Below are 14,809 nucleotides of genomic sequence, written 5' to 3'. Positions count from 1 at the left end.
TTCCAGGAAATTCTTGGCCAGGAAGATAAAGGTTGCAAATAACTTCCTGAAAACCCCATTTAATAAACATCAAATTGATCAACTTTTCCATAGATAGCATAAAATGACTGTTCATTCTCCAACATTCTCACTGATAGTTGTGTTCACTAATTCTGAACAATTATATCTTGATCCTTACACAATCCGCCCAAGTCCCTGCATTCAAAGAACTGTCTTAACCCAAATCCCCAAACATAATAAATATCACAGCTTTTCCCTTTCTCCTCTTTCAAGGTAGTGTTCTCCCTTATCACAATAATAACTGCAGCTTTGGGCTTTCAACAGGTCATTAGGGTGGTTCTTTCAGGAAGCCAACATCAACTATCTCTATAAATCATGTCTTGTATTTCCTCTTCCCCTCCCTGAATGCAGAAATAAAAGCGGTGGTTTGGGATTAAAATCAAGATCCCCTAATTCTAATCTTACTGGGCTGATCACAACCCCCAGTGTACATCCACCACAGATGGACATAACTTCTACAACATCTGTAAATGAAAGGGCAATGGTTGACGATTGCTAACGCACTCCAACACAAACTGGTACGAAAATCTGTTCAGGGAAATTATCAGCAACAAAAATGGCAGTTTCTTAGGAGGTTGAATTTAAGCACTCTTGCTAAGATCTTAGATGGGGAAGAGAGGATATGAATATTTTCCTTCTACAAAAGAGGTGAGCATTTTGGAACAGTGTGCATACCACAGCGGTATAGCTTGTGGGGAGCATGTGTCAGAGACAAGGACAAGCAAGGTAGAGACACATAGGGATGATGGTGGAGATGATAATATAGTGGAGAGTGCCTCTGCCATGTTCTGGACACTGTTCTAAGTCGTATGAACTCATTTGATTCTTAGAACAATTCTACGAGGTCAATGCTGTTACCGTCTCCTTTACTGATGAGGAAATTCAGTGATGACGGGCAATCTTCCAGAGCTTCAGAATGACAGCCAACTTACTAGGTTCATTTTCTTATATACCTTTGAAGGTGCTAATGAATAAAGCCAAATAGCTGATGGAAGGAAGAGGGGGAAAAAAAACAAGACATTGAGAAACCAGGGATCTAGATTCTCCTCAGGCTGGAACTCTCTCCTAAATGGTGAAAAGTCAATGATGGTGTTACAGTACCACAGTTTGACAATAGTGTGTATCTAGTTAATGGCATGATGTTGCCATTGGACTAGAGAGTATGTGCATCGTATTAAATCAAATTGTATGTCTCTGTAACTTCCTGAAGTAATACTGGAAGTTTGATTTTTAAAGTGGGCCACTTTTCCCCCTCTGAGCATCTATAGCTTTCTGAAATCCCTAATTTCATGCTTAAACAGTCTTAGAAGAGCAGAAAACAGAGTCAGAGGGCGTTAGAAGATCTGCATTCAAGCCCCAATTCAATCCTTTCCTGGCTGTTTCCTAAGGGCTATATTTTTTACTTCTCTGCACTTCAGTTTCCTTATCAGGAACATAAAAGGATTAGACAAGGTCACCCAACCAGCATTCACATTCCATGACATTACCTTTTGTCAGCTCTACCAGGAGTGCATTGCAGGGGTATCTAGTTTTCCTGCGTGTTGCTGTTTAACTTATGAACGCATGTCTTGGCTCTCCAAAGGACTGTTAATTCCTTGAGGGCAAAACCTCTACCATATACTTTGTTCTTGAAACCATATAAAATACATTTTTTTCAAATTCCACAGCACTATTAGCCCAGTGGATGACAAAAACAGTTTCCAAATGAATGAATGCACCCTGGCAAGTCATGATTTATGCTGCAGCCAATTAAATGCTATCCTTTTTAGCAATCCTCAGCATGAATTCTGGAAGGTGGCAAGCTGCTGCATGTGGCTGAAACGATGGAAGCCTCTTTCCCAATCCCATTCACAGGTCCCTAAGGTGGACGAGGTACCAACCACCAAGGAAGTGCCTAATGGAATACTGTCTCAGCGGATTACACAGCATCAACCTCAGACGGGACTGTGGGATCTCAAAGCCAGGAAGAAATTATAAAACACTCAGAAATGTGCTTTGGCACAAAGTGGGGGCACTGTGGCACCGCTTCGTGTGTGTTCAGCAATTTCAGCATCCCATGATTTTTCTGTTTCATACTTCTGGGCATGAAATAGAAAGAATTCTGTGTAACTGCTTAACTGGCAGATAGCTGACCCCCAAAGAGTTCATTTCAGAGAACTCACCCAGGCAGCTAATTATACCATCACAGCTAATTATTGATTCACTTTTTAAAGACTAATCTTCCACTTTAAAAATCCATATTATCACTATTTCTAAGGCAGGAAGAAACAGAGAGACACAATTTAATGATGGGTCACTCACTAGTCGAATGCTAGCATGATTCATTAACAAGCTATACCATATTGTCAAAATACAGTACTGTAAACTTATAATCAATTTTTATTCATTTGGGAGATATTTCTAGCTTGTGGGGAATCCAGAGTCCTTGCTCCAGTATCGTCTTTTTTCCTCTTCCTCTGCCAACCATTTGATTTTAATGTTCATTAGCCCCTCCAAAGGAATGTGAGAAAAAAACCAGGAAGTCAGGCCACTGGACAGCAGTTCTGGCCAATAAGCTACTGGGCTAAAATGACATTTAATCTGTGCTTTGACTGTTCTTCTTTTGTTGCAGATAATAAAGAAACAGCTCTGATGCGAATAGAATGTTGGTGCTGGGAGAAACTTTGGAAGCCTTCTACTGCAAACACGCTTTATAGATTATAAAACTGAGGTACAATGAGGCAAAATGCCTTGTTGGAGGTCACATAGGTAGCCAGAGGCAGAGCTGAAATAAGAACCCAAATCTTTAGACTCTCAGTTCAGTGCTTTCCCCTTAAACGTTTTAGTAAGTGTGGTAAAGACACAGGCTCAGAAAAAGACATGAGAAAATAAGAGTTTATGTATCTAACACATTCTTAGGAAGATTCAAGTAATGTCCACATGAAAGACATATTCAATTAGTATTTTAGGAAAATTCAACTAATACTGATATTCAGTATTTCTTGACCGCCTACTATGTGCTCTTTTATTTTACGTTTTCTCATTTACTCTTCAGCACAGCCCAGTAAAGTTGATTTTAATGTTTCCTTTTTGCTGAGAAGGAAGCTAAGGCTCAGAGAGGCAAAGAGATTTGCTCAAGGGCACACGGCTAGTAAGGATTTAATTCTAGATTTAAATCCAAGTTTTCTGGCTCAGTACAGAGCTTTTTCACTCATTTCAGTACTTCACAAACTTCAAATATTCATATTCCACTTTCCCAGTATTTTGTTACCAGAACTATTGCTGATTTATATTTCCTTAGTTGATACACTGTTTTTACTCAAATAAATTTAGCCTTCACTTAAGATGTAGTACCCATGATATCATGAGTTTAGTGGATTAAATACATGAGTTATACACATAAGTTAAACATAAAACTTAAAAAAATTTTTTAAAAATTCATCTTTATGGCATCTGAAATTTCACCTGCAAACGGCCAACTACTTCACACTTTGAGAAACAGGGACCTCATAGGCATGTTGTAAGGAATAAATATATAGCACTTAGAACACTTAGGGCGCTGTGGCCATCGTTATATTATCATCATTAGTCAAAGCTTCCTAATCCTCGCTCCCATGAGAATCTCCTGAGATACTTTTTGTTTAAAGTTTCTAATTTTTTAAATTTTCATTTATTTTTGGCTGGATTTTGGGTCTTTGCAGGCTTTCTCTAGTTGCGGCGAGCGGGGGCTACCCTTCACTGCGGTGCGCGGGCTTCTCATTGCGGTGGCTTCTCTTATTGCGGAGCACGGGCTCTAGGCACGCGGGCTTCAGTAGCTGTGGCATGTGGGCTCAGTAGTTGTGGCTCGCGGGCTCTAGAGCACAGGCTCAGTAGTTGTGGCACATGGGCTTAGTTGCTCTGCAGCATGTGGGATCTTCCCCGACCAGGGATCGAACCCATGTCCCCTGCATTGGCAGGCGGATTCTTAATCACTGCACCACCAGGGAAGCCCCCAGAGATACCTTTTAAAATGCATATTCTCAGACCCTGTTTCTGGATCTGGGATGAAGGCCAGGAACTGACTTTATAAACAAACATCCAGAATGTCTGCTTCTGATGCTTAAGTCATATTCCTAGAAACCCCGTGACACGATATTGGGGACTATACCATTGACTGAAGCAGGAGTCACTTAGCATAACGACCTCCATCAACACTTTAAACAAGCCTTGATATTATTTTGGAGTCACCAGATCACAAAGCTGAAGTGACTCCACAGGTGCCTTAATTTGGACCCTATTTCTATGAAGTGCTCCAGCCACAAAAAATCCCAAACGGGTTGTCATCAGCTTTGTTTTCAGAGGTCCTCCTTTGGCAGCCCCTGTGCGAATCTCTCTTTTCCCACTGGGACAGAGTAGAGGTATCTGGGGGATAGAAGTTCACTCTCTTCAGGCCTCGCATTTTCATGGGTGGAATATCCCAAAGCAGTGAAGTCATAAATATGCCCCGGGCAGCCCAGGGGGAGCGTTTGATCTTCTGCCCAGTGATCTCTGCTTGTCATCTGCTCAGCCTCATTCATCACAATAAAGACAAGGAGCTAAATTAGAGAGCAAGATCCAGTGTTGGGGATCTCTGCGGAGGAGACAGGACAGCCGTCACCGTGGGACAGGCCAAGAGGGCAGGGGGCAAGGAGGTGGAGTGATTGTGGCAAAGCCAGGTGGGCCAGCAGGTGAGCGAGACCAGGAGAAGAGGAGAGACCCCGCCCATCCTCAGCACGGGCTCCCTGACCACGAATGTGGGCACTGTCAGCTGCACGGTTAGCTCAATACTCAGCATTTCAAGGCAGAAAGTGGTAACAACCAGCTATGTGTTGTTTAGATCTTCAGTCTTTAAAAAAAAATTAATTAGCCGCCAACATTGAATAAAAGCAAATTGTACAAGTCTGGATTTCTGGTTTTTCTGAAAAAATGGACAATCTCATAACACTAGGTCCATAATCCAATGTGTCAACAATTGGCTAGAGTTACATAGTGACCATTTCCATTAGACAAAGTACTGATATCCAGTTGTGATGTCCACATCACTCTTCAACGGATTATATCCAACCTTCTTCACCCAAACACCTACCTGCCCTGTTGGCAATGGAGTTGGTAAACCACATGAATCCCACTTTACTGAGTGAAATACAGATGCCACTACCACATTATCTTCTTTCCTTTCCCAAACCTCTATATTTGTAAAATGCCAGGGCCCAAGACCTAACTAATACCTCATATGTTCAATAAACATGAGTTGATGAATAAAGAAATTTATTGAGCCTAAAGCTGTGCTAGGCATCTCAGGGGATGATACAAAAGTGAGCACGACATGCACAGGACTTCAAAGAGGGAGTCTGGGGCAGAAAAAAGGGCACCAGAGTGGGTCTGACTTGGCTGGTGTCTTTGGGCAAATCACTTAACCTCTCTGAGCCTTGGGTTCCTCATCAGGAAAGTAAGGATATTAGACCTCACAAGGTTGTTTGAAGGGTTAAATGAAAGAATGTATTTGAGAGCCCAGGTTAAAGGGAAATTCCCTGTAAGTACACCAAAGTTAAGAAGGTGAAAATATGCAACAGAGAGGGAAGCATAGGGCAAAGGAGGAAACGTACACAGTAGGTTGAGGGGTTCAGAAAAAGCTCCAGGAAGGAAATGGGTTGTAATCTGGGCCTTGAGATACACACAGGATCAGGTCTTCCTGAGAGATGAGTGAGAAAATTCTAGGCAGAAAAAAGGGTAAGAGTGGAAGGGTACAGAGTAGAAAGATGGGTTTGATCAGGACATCGAGGGTAGCCCATGAATGCCATGCAAAGGACCGCAAACCCGATTCACACAGGCTACTACCCACCCATTGTGGGCGTGAGCGTGACTGAGAATAAGGTTTTATCATCTGCAGACTCTCCTTGCGCCTGAGCTAACTCCTCTTACTCACACCCATCAGGTAGATAAAAGGTCATGATTCCAGTGACCCCACACACACACACATGCACACACACACGCACACACACACACAGGCACACATGTACCGTTAGTCAGGCCGTTCCAGATCCTCCTTTTATAAGCACTGCCATTAGAATGTTCACAATGAAGGGCTTTAAATCAATCTAAGTGGTGAACTTTAAACTTGGCCCAACTTTTACAAGATTTATGAAAACCTTTCATGTGAGGTTTTGCAGATGATTTATTTTTATCTTGCTGGGTGATATATATTTTTAAAACCCAAAATGAGACGAAAGAACTGGTAGGTTTCTACATCTTGAACGGTAGTAGAACTACCCTGGTACTTAATAATCAAAGCATCCTACTACCAGTTGGAGTAAATATTAACAAGATTATTTCAATTATGAAAATGCTAATGCAAACATATTGCTTATTATGTGCCAAGCCCTGTTCTAAGTGCATTACATATATTAACTCCCTTAATCTTTACAACAGCCTATAGGTTATGCAAGATTATAATTATCCTCATTTTATAGATGAGGAAAGTAAGGCATAGAAGGGTTAAATAATTTGTCCAAGGTCATGTACCTAATAGATGACAGAGCTGTGGTTTGGGCCCAGAATCTACTCCTTAACCAATATGCTACTCTGCCTCTCATGAAGAATATGAAGATCTCTGCAGGAAGTAAGGAAGGAGTCACAGAGGGCTTTGAGAGAAGGATTGACTCCATCTGGATTGTCTGCACCCAAGGGCAACAACGGATAGTGCTTGAGAGAGAAGAAGACCCCTTAATAGTGAATGCCTTATTGCCCACAGACACAGAAGGTCAGAGCTAAAGTCCTTTAGACCTCAGCTAGGGAAGCAGTAAGTGCAGTGGCTAAGAGTGAGGGCCCTGGAATCATACTGCCCGAGTTGGTTCCATCACTCTCTGCTCTGTGCCCTGAGGCAGGTTACTTAACTTCTCAAGACCTCAGTTTTCTCATCTGTTCAATGGAAATAATCATATTTACCTCATAGAGCTGTTGAGAAGATCAAACTAATTCATAAAAGCAGTTAGAATGGCGTCCGGCATATAAGAAGCTCTCAACCAAGGTTAGCTATTGTTCTTATTGCGGCATTTCCCTCTTTCTGATCAGAATCTAACAAAGCGGCTCCACGTGGGGCTAGTTTTATTCCAGTTCTAAGTGTGGCTGAGCTTAGAGTTTAGTCACCCCCAGGCAGGGCCTATGAGCTCATGGAGTGGACCACCCGGGGGCAGTTTGCCAGAGAGATTGGAGCACCTTTTAAGGGAAGAAAGAGTTAACAACCAGGGTTTGAGCCAAGGAAGGACCAAGAGAACAAAACAATCGTTCTGTTATCATTATTATTTTGATCTTCTCTTTATGCCCATATTAATGTGATCTGAAGAAATAAAAAAATGCCTTTTTTTTAATCAATTTATTAAGTACCTACCATTACCTATTATTGCACTAGATTCTAGAAACACAAAAGGTAATGGTCCCTGCCCTCACAGAGCCCATGGTCTTCTGGTAAGAGAGGAGCCAGGCAATGTCCTAACAGCAATGAAGGGGAGCAATGGATGGGGGGCTATGGGAACAGGCAGCAGGAGTGCCCAACCCACACTTGGGAATTTGGGGAAGATTTCCTGGAGGAAGTAATATCTGACTCAAGATCTAAGGAATAAAATGGAATGGTTCAAACAAGTGAGGGAAGGGGTGGCTGGCGCTTTAACATTTAAGGAAAAAGGGGGCAGGCAATGAGACTGGAGAAGTCAGCAGGGCCATGGCAAAGAGACTAGATTTTATTCTGTATTCTAAGGGCAGGGGGGAGCCACGAAGGAGGTGCTATGCAGGGGAATGATGTAATCAGAGTTACACAAAGAAAGATTAAGTGTCTGGAATGTGAAGAAGTGACTGGGGGCTGGAAAACCTGAGGAAAGTAGCAGGGATTAGGGTAAAGAGAAGGGGACTGAAATGAACAATGTCTCCATAGGAGGGGTAATCAACAGACCTGGGTGGTTCAATAGATGTGGACTGGACAGCAGGAAAGGAAATGGAGGAAGAGAGATTTCTGGCTCGGACACTGGGTGGACAAGAGGACTCTTCATGGAGAGAGAGGAAACACAGGAGAGAAGCTGGTTTGGGTGGGGATCGGGGGAGAAGATGACACCAAACTCGGTCTTGGACAAGCTGAGTTTTAGGTGGCTCTTAGACTCCCAATGGGAGCTAACAATCGGCTCTGAGTCTGTAGCTCAGAAGAGCAACCCAGACTGGAAATACAGATGGGAAGCCATCACTCAACAGGTATTGTCTAGAATGATGGGAGGGGATGAAACTCTCAAGTGAGACCATGGAATGTGAGAGAAGACCAAACCTGGTACCAAACCATGAGAAGCAGCAGAATTTAATGGAAACGTAAAGAAGGCAGGAGTTGCTAAAGAAGTGAAATAGCTTGTCTGTATCTTCCTCCACCCCCGAGGGCATTAAACTTCATAAGGGCAGGTTCTCCACCTTGTTCAGTATTTTATTCCCGGCACCAGGCACGGAGCCTGGCGCAAAGCAACAACTCAGTAAGTATTTCTTGAATGAATGAGTAAATTGTCTAAGTTCACACAACCAGAAAGCCACAGTAGTTGGGATGACTCCAAACAGGATTTCTCCCACTGTGTGCTGAGAAAGTCCAGAATCTGGAGTAAAGAGAAAAGTGATATGTAAGGTTCCCCGATAGCTCTATAATTCTAGGATTCCAAGGATGCTCTTGTCTAATGCTCCTTGTCACAAAACACTTAATGGGAAATTATTCATTCATTTTATTATTTCCTGGGTCTGCACCACCTTCTGTAAACACTGAACTTTGTGAGTGAATTCCTGCAGACTTGATGGCTATGCTATCATGGTCACTGGCAGAACGGTTTACAGGGGACCTTCTCTTTCTGCCTGTGCAACGGACATGGATCCCAGCCAGGCAGTTCACCGGATGCTACGGTCAGCACCTTTTAGAGAACTAGTGGATGTGTACAATAAACTTGAGGGTGGGATAGTTTGATTCATCTCACTCTTTTCTGTTATGGTATTTCCCACACAGCAAAGAAACTGGCACTGTTATTTTTAGCGTTCATTACAGAAATATCTATATTTTAGATAAGGTTCTATATTTAGAAGTTTATCTAAATATATAAACATTTAAATTAAGTTTATGTAAATATTTAAATACCTAAATAAATATATAAGTATCTAGATATTTAGACATTTGGATAGGTTTCTATATTTTAGATTTCTCATAAGAAAAATAATAGGCATTGCTAAAAAAAAAACAGAAAGAGAAATGTTAATGAGAGAATAAAAATATTTCATAATCCTACTGTCCAGAAATAATCATTATTGTCATTTAGGGTTACCTCCACTCCTTTTCTATACACTGCTTTAAATAGCTGAGATTGAATAAAATAACTATGTACATTTCTTCTTAATATAATATTCTATTTTATGTATATACCAAATTTATAAAATTATTCTCTTATTGCTAAGCATTTACTTTGTATTTGTCTTTTCAGTACTGTAAGTTTGTTATTAATAACTTTGTCTATAAATTATCTGTATTCTAGGCCATTTCTCTAGAACAGATTCCTAAAAATGAATTACTAGGTCAAATACAATGTAATTATCATATAACCTTCTTTGACAGAAAAACTTCTTACCATCTACCTGTAAATTATTAACAGATGCAGACGTATATTATACATAGACATACACTCATGCAGTCATACACACATATACCCTTACCAATTTCTAAAGGCCTAAAGAGTACAAAATGTAATATGGAATTATGCGTCAGTTGTAAGAGGAGCTTCCTAAGCAGACTTTGGCCTAATTCATTTTCCAGGATTTTAAAAAAAAAAACTTGTGTTAAAAAACTTGTGTAGGGCTTCCTTGGTGGCGCAGTGGTTGAGAGTCCGCCTGCCGGTGCAGGGGACACGGGTTCGTGCCCCGGTCTGGGAAGATCCCACATGCCGTGGAGCGGCTAGGCCCGTAAGCCATGGCCGCTGAGGCTGTGCGTCCGGAGCCTGTGCTCCGCAACGGGAGAGGCCACAACAGTGAGAGGCCCGTGTACCAAAAAAAAAAAAAAAAAAAAAACTTGTGTAAAACGACCTCACCCTCACATAGATGTTCACTCATAACTTGTCATAGCACACCACCAGCCACAGGAACCCAAATGCCACAGAGTATCATGAAGTGTCAGGGTCAGGAGGGACCAGAACATCCTCTAGTCCAAACTCCCATCGTATGAATGAGGAAGCTGAGGACCAGACAGAAAGGATGATTTCATCATCCACTTTAGTGATAAAGTCACACAAATAAAATAGTAAATGACAGAATTAGCATGAGGGCAGGTGGCTTTAGGTCACTTCAATGCTTACTGAACTTCTTCCACATGCCAGGTACTGTATTAAGTGTGGAAATACAGAGGTGCCTACAGCAGGGTCGATAAAGATGGTAGAAGATAGAAAGAGGAGAACTAACAGGAGGAGTTATGAAAGGGAACTGTGTTTATTTTCCCCTGTAGGATAGTATCTTTACTACCCTATCTTCCATTTTATGCAGGTATTGTTTCTTCTCAACTTGGGTTCTAATGATGTTATTTCTTAAGAAGGAATCGAAACTTATTCCAAAAATTGGAGACAGGACATAAATAATTATAACCGCCAGGTTTTATAAAATATTAGACTAATAACAACCACCTCCACAACTGCTTTGTTTATTGAATAGTTACTATGTGCCGAGCACTATTCTAAGCCCTTCACTTATAATACAGTTGACTGTTGAACTACGTGGGTGTTAGGGGCACCGACATTCCAAACAGTCGAAAATCCACTTATAATTTATAGTCAGCCAAGCCCTCTATGTTCACAGTTCCTCTGTATCTAAGGTTCCACATCCTCAGATTCAACCAACCATGGATCATGGAGTACTGTACTATTTTTTTTTTTTCTTTGCGGTACGCGGGCCTCTCACTGTTGTGGCCTCTCCCGTTGCGGAGCACAGGCTCCGGACGCGCAGGCTCAGCGGCCATGGCTCACGGGCCCAGCCGCTCCGCGGCACGTGGGATCCTCCCGGACCGGGGCACGAACCCGTGTCCCCTGCATCAGCAGGTGGACTCTCAACCACTGCACCACCAGGGAAGCCCAGTACTGTACTATTTAATACTGACAGAGATCAGCGTCGAAGTGGACCCACACAGCTCAAACCCTTGTTCAAGGGTCAGCTGTAATTCGTTTAGGCTGAGCCTCTACTAAATCATAGCAAGTCCCCTTAAGAACTCATTTGAGAAAATCCCAAACCTGATGAGGCCAAATAAATTAAATCCCATAGAGCTTAGAGAATCCCTTCTGATAAGGCAGCACCGAATCAAAGTGGAATGTAAGCAGGTAAGTTGGAAAACAAGGTCACTGAGAAACAAGGTGTGAAGGCCTCCTGGAAAGCTGCTATCTGCTAGCCCAGGAATTGATCTGAAGTAAGAAGCTTTTAGACCAATTGGTTCAATGCTTGTTCATGCTCCAGTTAAGGAGATTAGCCCCACAATACGTAATGCCAGTTCCCTCAGTCAAAGTGGAAACTAAAATTTGACTAACCTGAAACAATACTTAGTTCTCAATTACTGAGAGGTTTTCAGAGGCAGGAAAATAATTAGAAAAAGTAACTAATTACAAAAAAGAAAAAAAGAGGCTCTTAATCAGGACTGCTTGGTTGAGATGGGCAGGAAGTGTCACTTAGAGGGAAGAGTGCAAGGTGAGGGTATGCGGCTTGGGCAGGACACCAACAGAGACTCATTCAGCCTTTCCTTAGCTCACCTCAGACTAGGTAAGTTTTTTTGTTTTTTGTTTTTTTACATCTTTATTGGAGTATAATTGCTTTACAATGGTGTGTTAGTTTCTGCTTTATAATAAAGTGAATCAGTTATACATATGTTCCCATATCTCTTCCCTCTTGCGTCTCCCTCCCTCCCACCCTCCCTATCCCACCCCTCTAGGTGGTCACAAAGCACGGAGCTGATCTCCCTGCGCTATGCGGCTGCTTCCCACTAGCTATCTATTTTACGCAGCGTCTCCAGTGTGCTTTATGGCTACTTACTTGTTTGGCAACTTCCAAAGAAGCTAACTGGCTTTTACCACATCTGAGACATTACATGACATAGCACGAGGATCAGAATGATAACTGGTTGTGGGTGGCAGGTATCCAGCGTTTATCCTGTGTCAGGCACTGCACTCAAGCTTTACTGACAATATAGGATTTAGTCCCCCCTAGCAATCCTGAGGGGGGTTACTGTCAGTAATGGTCATGTCCCCACTTTAAAGAGGAATAAACTGAGGCTGAGAAGTTTAGTGACTTGCCCAAGGTCACAGAGCTGGTTAATAAGGAAGATGGAATTAGAGTCCAGGTCTGTCTCTGGTATTCACTGGGGTGACCACTGCCTCCCATGCTTCGTTTAGGAGCACCTCAAGCTTAATTTAGTATTTTGTCAATTAATTTGAAACCCAAGTCTCCAAAAAGGACCTATCCTCTTAATATGCAAATGATATAATAAAAGCTTAGAACTCTCTGTGCTGTGGACTGGATATTTGTGCCCCCCCCAAATTCCTATGGTAAAACCTAATGTCCAATGTGATGGTATTAGGAGGGGGGGCCTTTGGGGGTGATTAGGTCATGAAGGTGGAGTCCTCATGATTGGAATCAGTGCCCTTATAAAGGAGACCCCAGAGAGCTAGCTAGCCCCCTCTGCAATGAAAAGTTACAGCGAAAAGACGGTCACCTGTGAATCCCTCCCGAAGGAGGCCCTCCAGAACCTGCCAGTGCCTTGATCTTGGACTTTCAGTCCCCAGACACCCAGGTTATGGTATTTTGTTATAGCCACCCTAACAGACTAACACTGGGATTACACTGAATGAGGCAACAACAGCACATTAGTATAAAATAATCTCTCAAAACACTTGTGATTCTCAGCAGCTGTGACTTACAACTGTGCAAGCCCCTGGGGAAAGGGTCCTCGCATTGCCCTGATGGGCTTTTGGAAACTCAGGGTTCAGTTTTTCTTCTTTTAAAGAAAATATTACAAGCTGTGGTCAGTTTGCTCAGATAGGTTTAACACATTGGGTGTTTTCCTAAACAAATGAAATGTCTGGGAAAATGTTATGTGGAGAAACACTGTTATTGAAGTTTCCAATGGCAACACTATTTATGCTAATCAGCAGCCAGTATAGCCACTCTTTCCATGAGTAAGTGCTGAGAAACCAGGTGGTCTAAGCCTTCCTGTCCAGCTTCACCAGGGAAAGAGTGTAAGTGTACACACCTAAAGTCACCAAGGGAGGCAGGAGAGTGCAGTGGGGAGCTCTGGACGCATTTAGACCTGGGCTTTCTTAACTTCTCCAAACCTCAGCTTCTTTATCTGTAAAATATAGAGAATGATTCTTCTTCATGGAGTTGTTAGAATGAGATAACTCATGGTACATAAAGCGCATGGCATACTAAAAAGTGCTCAATAAATGGTAGCAATTAATACTAGATAGCTTTCGATTTCCTGGTACCTATGGGGGCAGAAAGACCATGGGGAAATTTGAACACAAAGTTAACCCCTAAGGGAACCCTTAATAAACCCGTTCCCTAGGTTTTCAACTGTAAGCCTCTTCATGTCCAGCTGAGAAACTCATCTTGTTTTAAAAAGAGCTTCAGGTCATGCCTCTAGCCCATACATAGAGGTGCTCAGACTCAGGAGGTGAAGTGCACGACCACACATTCAGAAACCAGGAATCAATCACAACCGAAATCAGACCACCATGTGTTACTGACACTGCACGGGTGAACAATCAAAAGTGCCCCACTGCTGAGGGTCCAAGCTTTCTGTGAATTAGCACAACTAATTTCACACAAACTGATGAAATCCACAAGTCGATTTACATCACCTCAGAAATTAGGAAGGGAAGGAAATGTTTCCTTCAGAATCCTCAAAGATCAACTGTAAGTTCCTTATGGGACAAGAAGTGTGATTTAATTATTTTATTCCCCTGCTCCTGGCATAGCACTAACATCTAATAAAACTCAAATATGTGATAAAGAATGGGTGAAATGAAAAACTGAATTCAGGCTGTAATGTCAGTTTTTACAGAAGGGACCCAGATTCCATCCATCTTACTGCTCTACCATCCTTAGAAAGATGGATACTGGTACTCCAGGCACTGAATCTGCATTCTAGATAACTGGATGGAAAAAGCAGATAGTGGAAGGGAAGGAATCAAGGGTGCTTCCTCCTCTTAGAAGTCTTCCTTTAAGTTCCAAGTAGCACTTACACTTGGATCTCATTGGCTAGGAATTAGTCACACGACCACACCTAGCTGTAAAGGCAACTGGGAAATGTATATATTTTTACCTGGGAGGCAACGTATGCAGTTACAAATCAGAGTTCTTTTTCTAAAAGAGGAAAAGATACTGGGAGGCAACTAGCGCTCTTTGACACATACGGTATGTAGGTTAATATAATTAGATAATTAATTAATTAAAGCATTCATTACACAAACATTATTGAAATTTAAACTTTACTAGGCAACCAGATACTGATCTAGGCATTAAGGGTATAAAGATAATACGTGGCACCTATTATTAAGAAACTCACTGTCTAGTATGCAAGGCACTATTATCTAACCAGTCAGCCAATGTGATTAGGCAACAAGTCCCAATATTTCTCAAATCCATCCCCTCCCTCCATCCTCTACCATATCCAAGTTTGGGCCTTCACCTGGTTTTATTGAACCATCTTATTCTGGTCTAA

The 14,809-nt window shown here is 42.1% G+C and overlaps 1 protein-coding gene across 3 annotated transcripts in view; it reads right to left on the bottom strand.

Annotated features, from left to right (window-relative positions):
- The window catches only part of ROR1 (receptor tyrosine kinase like orphan receptor 1), a 410,068-nt gene that overhangs the window by 198,379 nt on the left and 196,880 nt on the right, over positions 1 to 14,809 (bottom strand). The window contains exon 1 of one of the 3 annotated variants that reach the window (XM_067726408.1): positions 13,337 to 13,355. The exons of the other annotated variants lie outside the window; for them this stretch is intronic. The gene's annotated coding sequence lies outside the window, so the exon portion shown is untranslated. Of the gene's footprint in view, positions 1 to 13,336; positions 13,356 to 14,809 lie in introns of those variants that run through there. 3 annotated transcript variants of the gene reach the window in all.

The sequence above is a fragment of the Pseudorca crassidens genome, chromosome 2 (genome assembly GCF_039906515.1).
Source record: "Pseudorca crassidens isolate mPseCra1 chromosome 2, mPseCra1.hap1, whole genome shotgun sequence".
Lineage (NCBI taxonomy): Eukaryota > Metazoa > Chordata > Mammalia > Artiodactyla > Delphinidae > Pseudorca > Pseudorca crassidens.
This window is presented reverse-complemented; position numbering and strand designations above follow the sequence as displayed.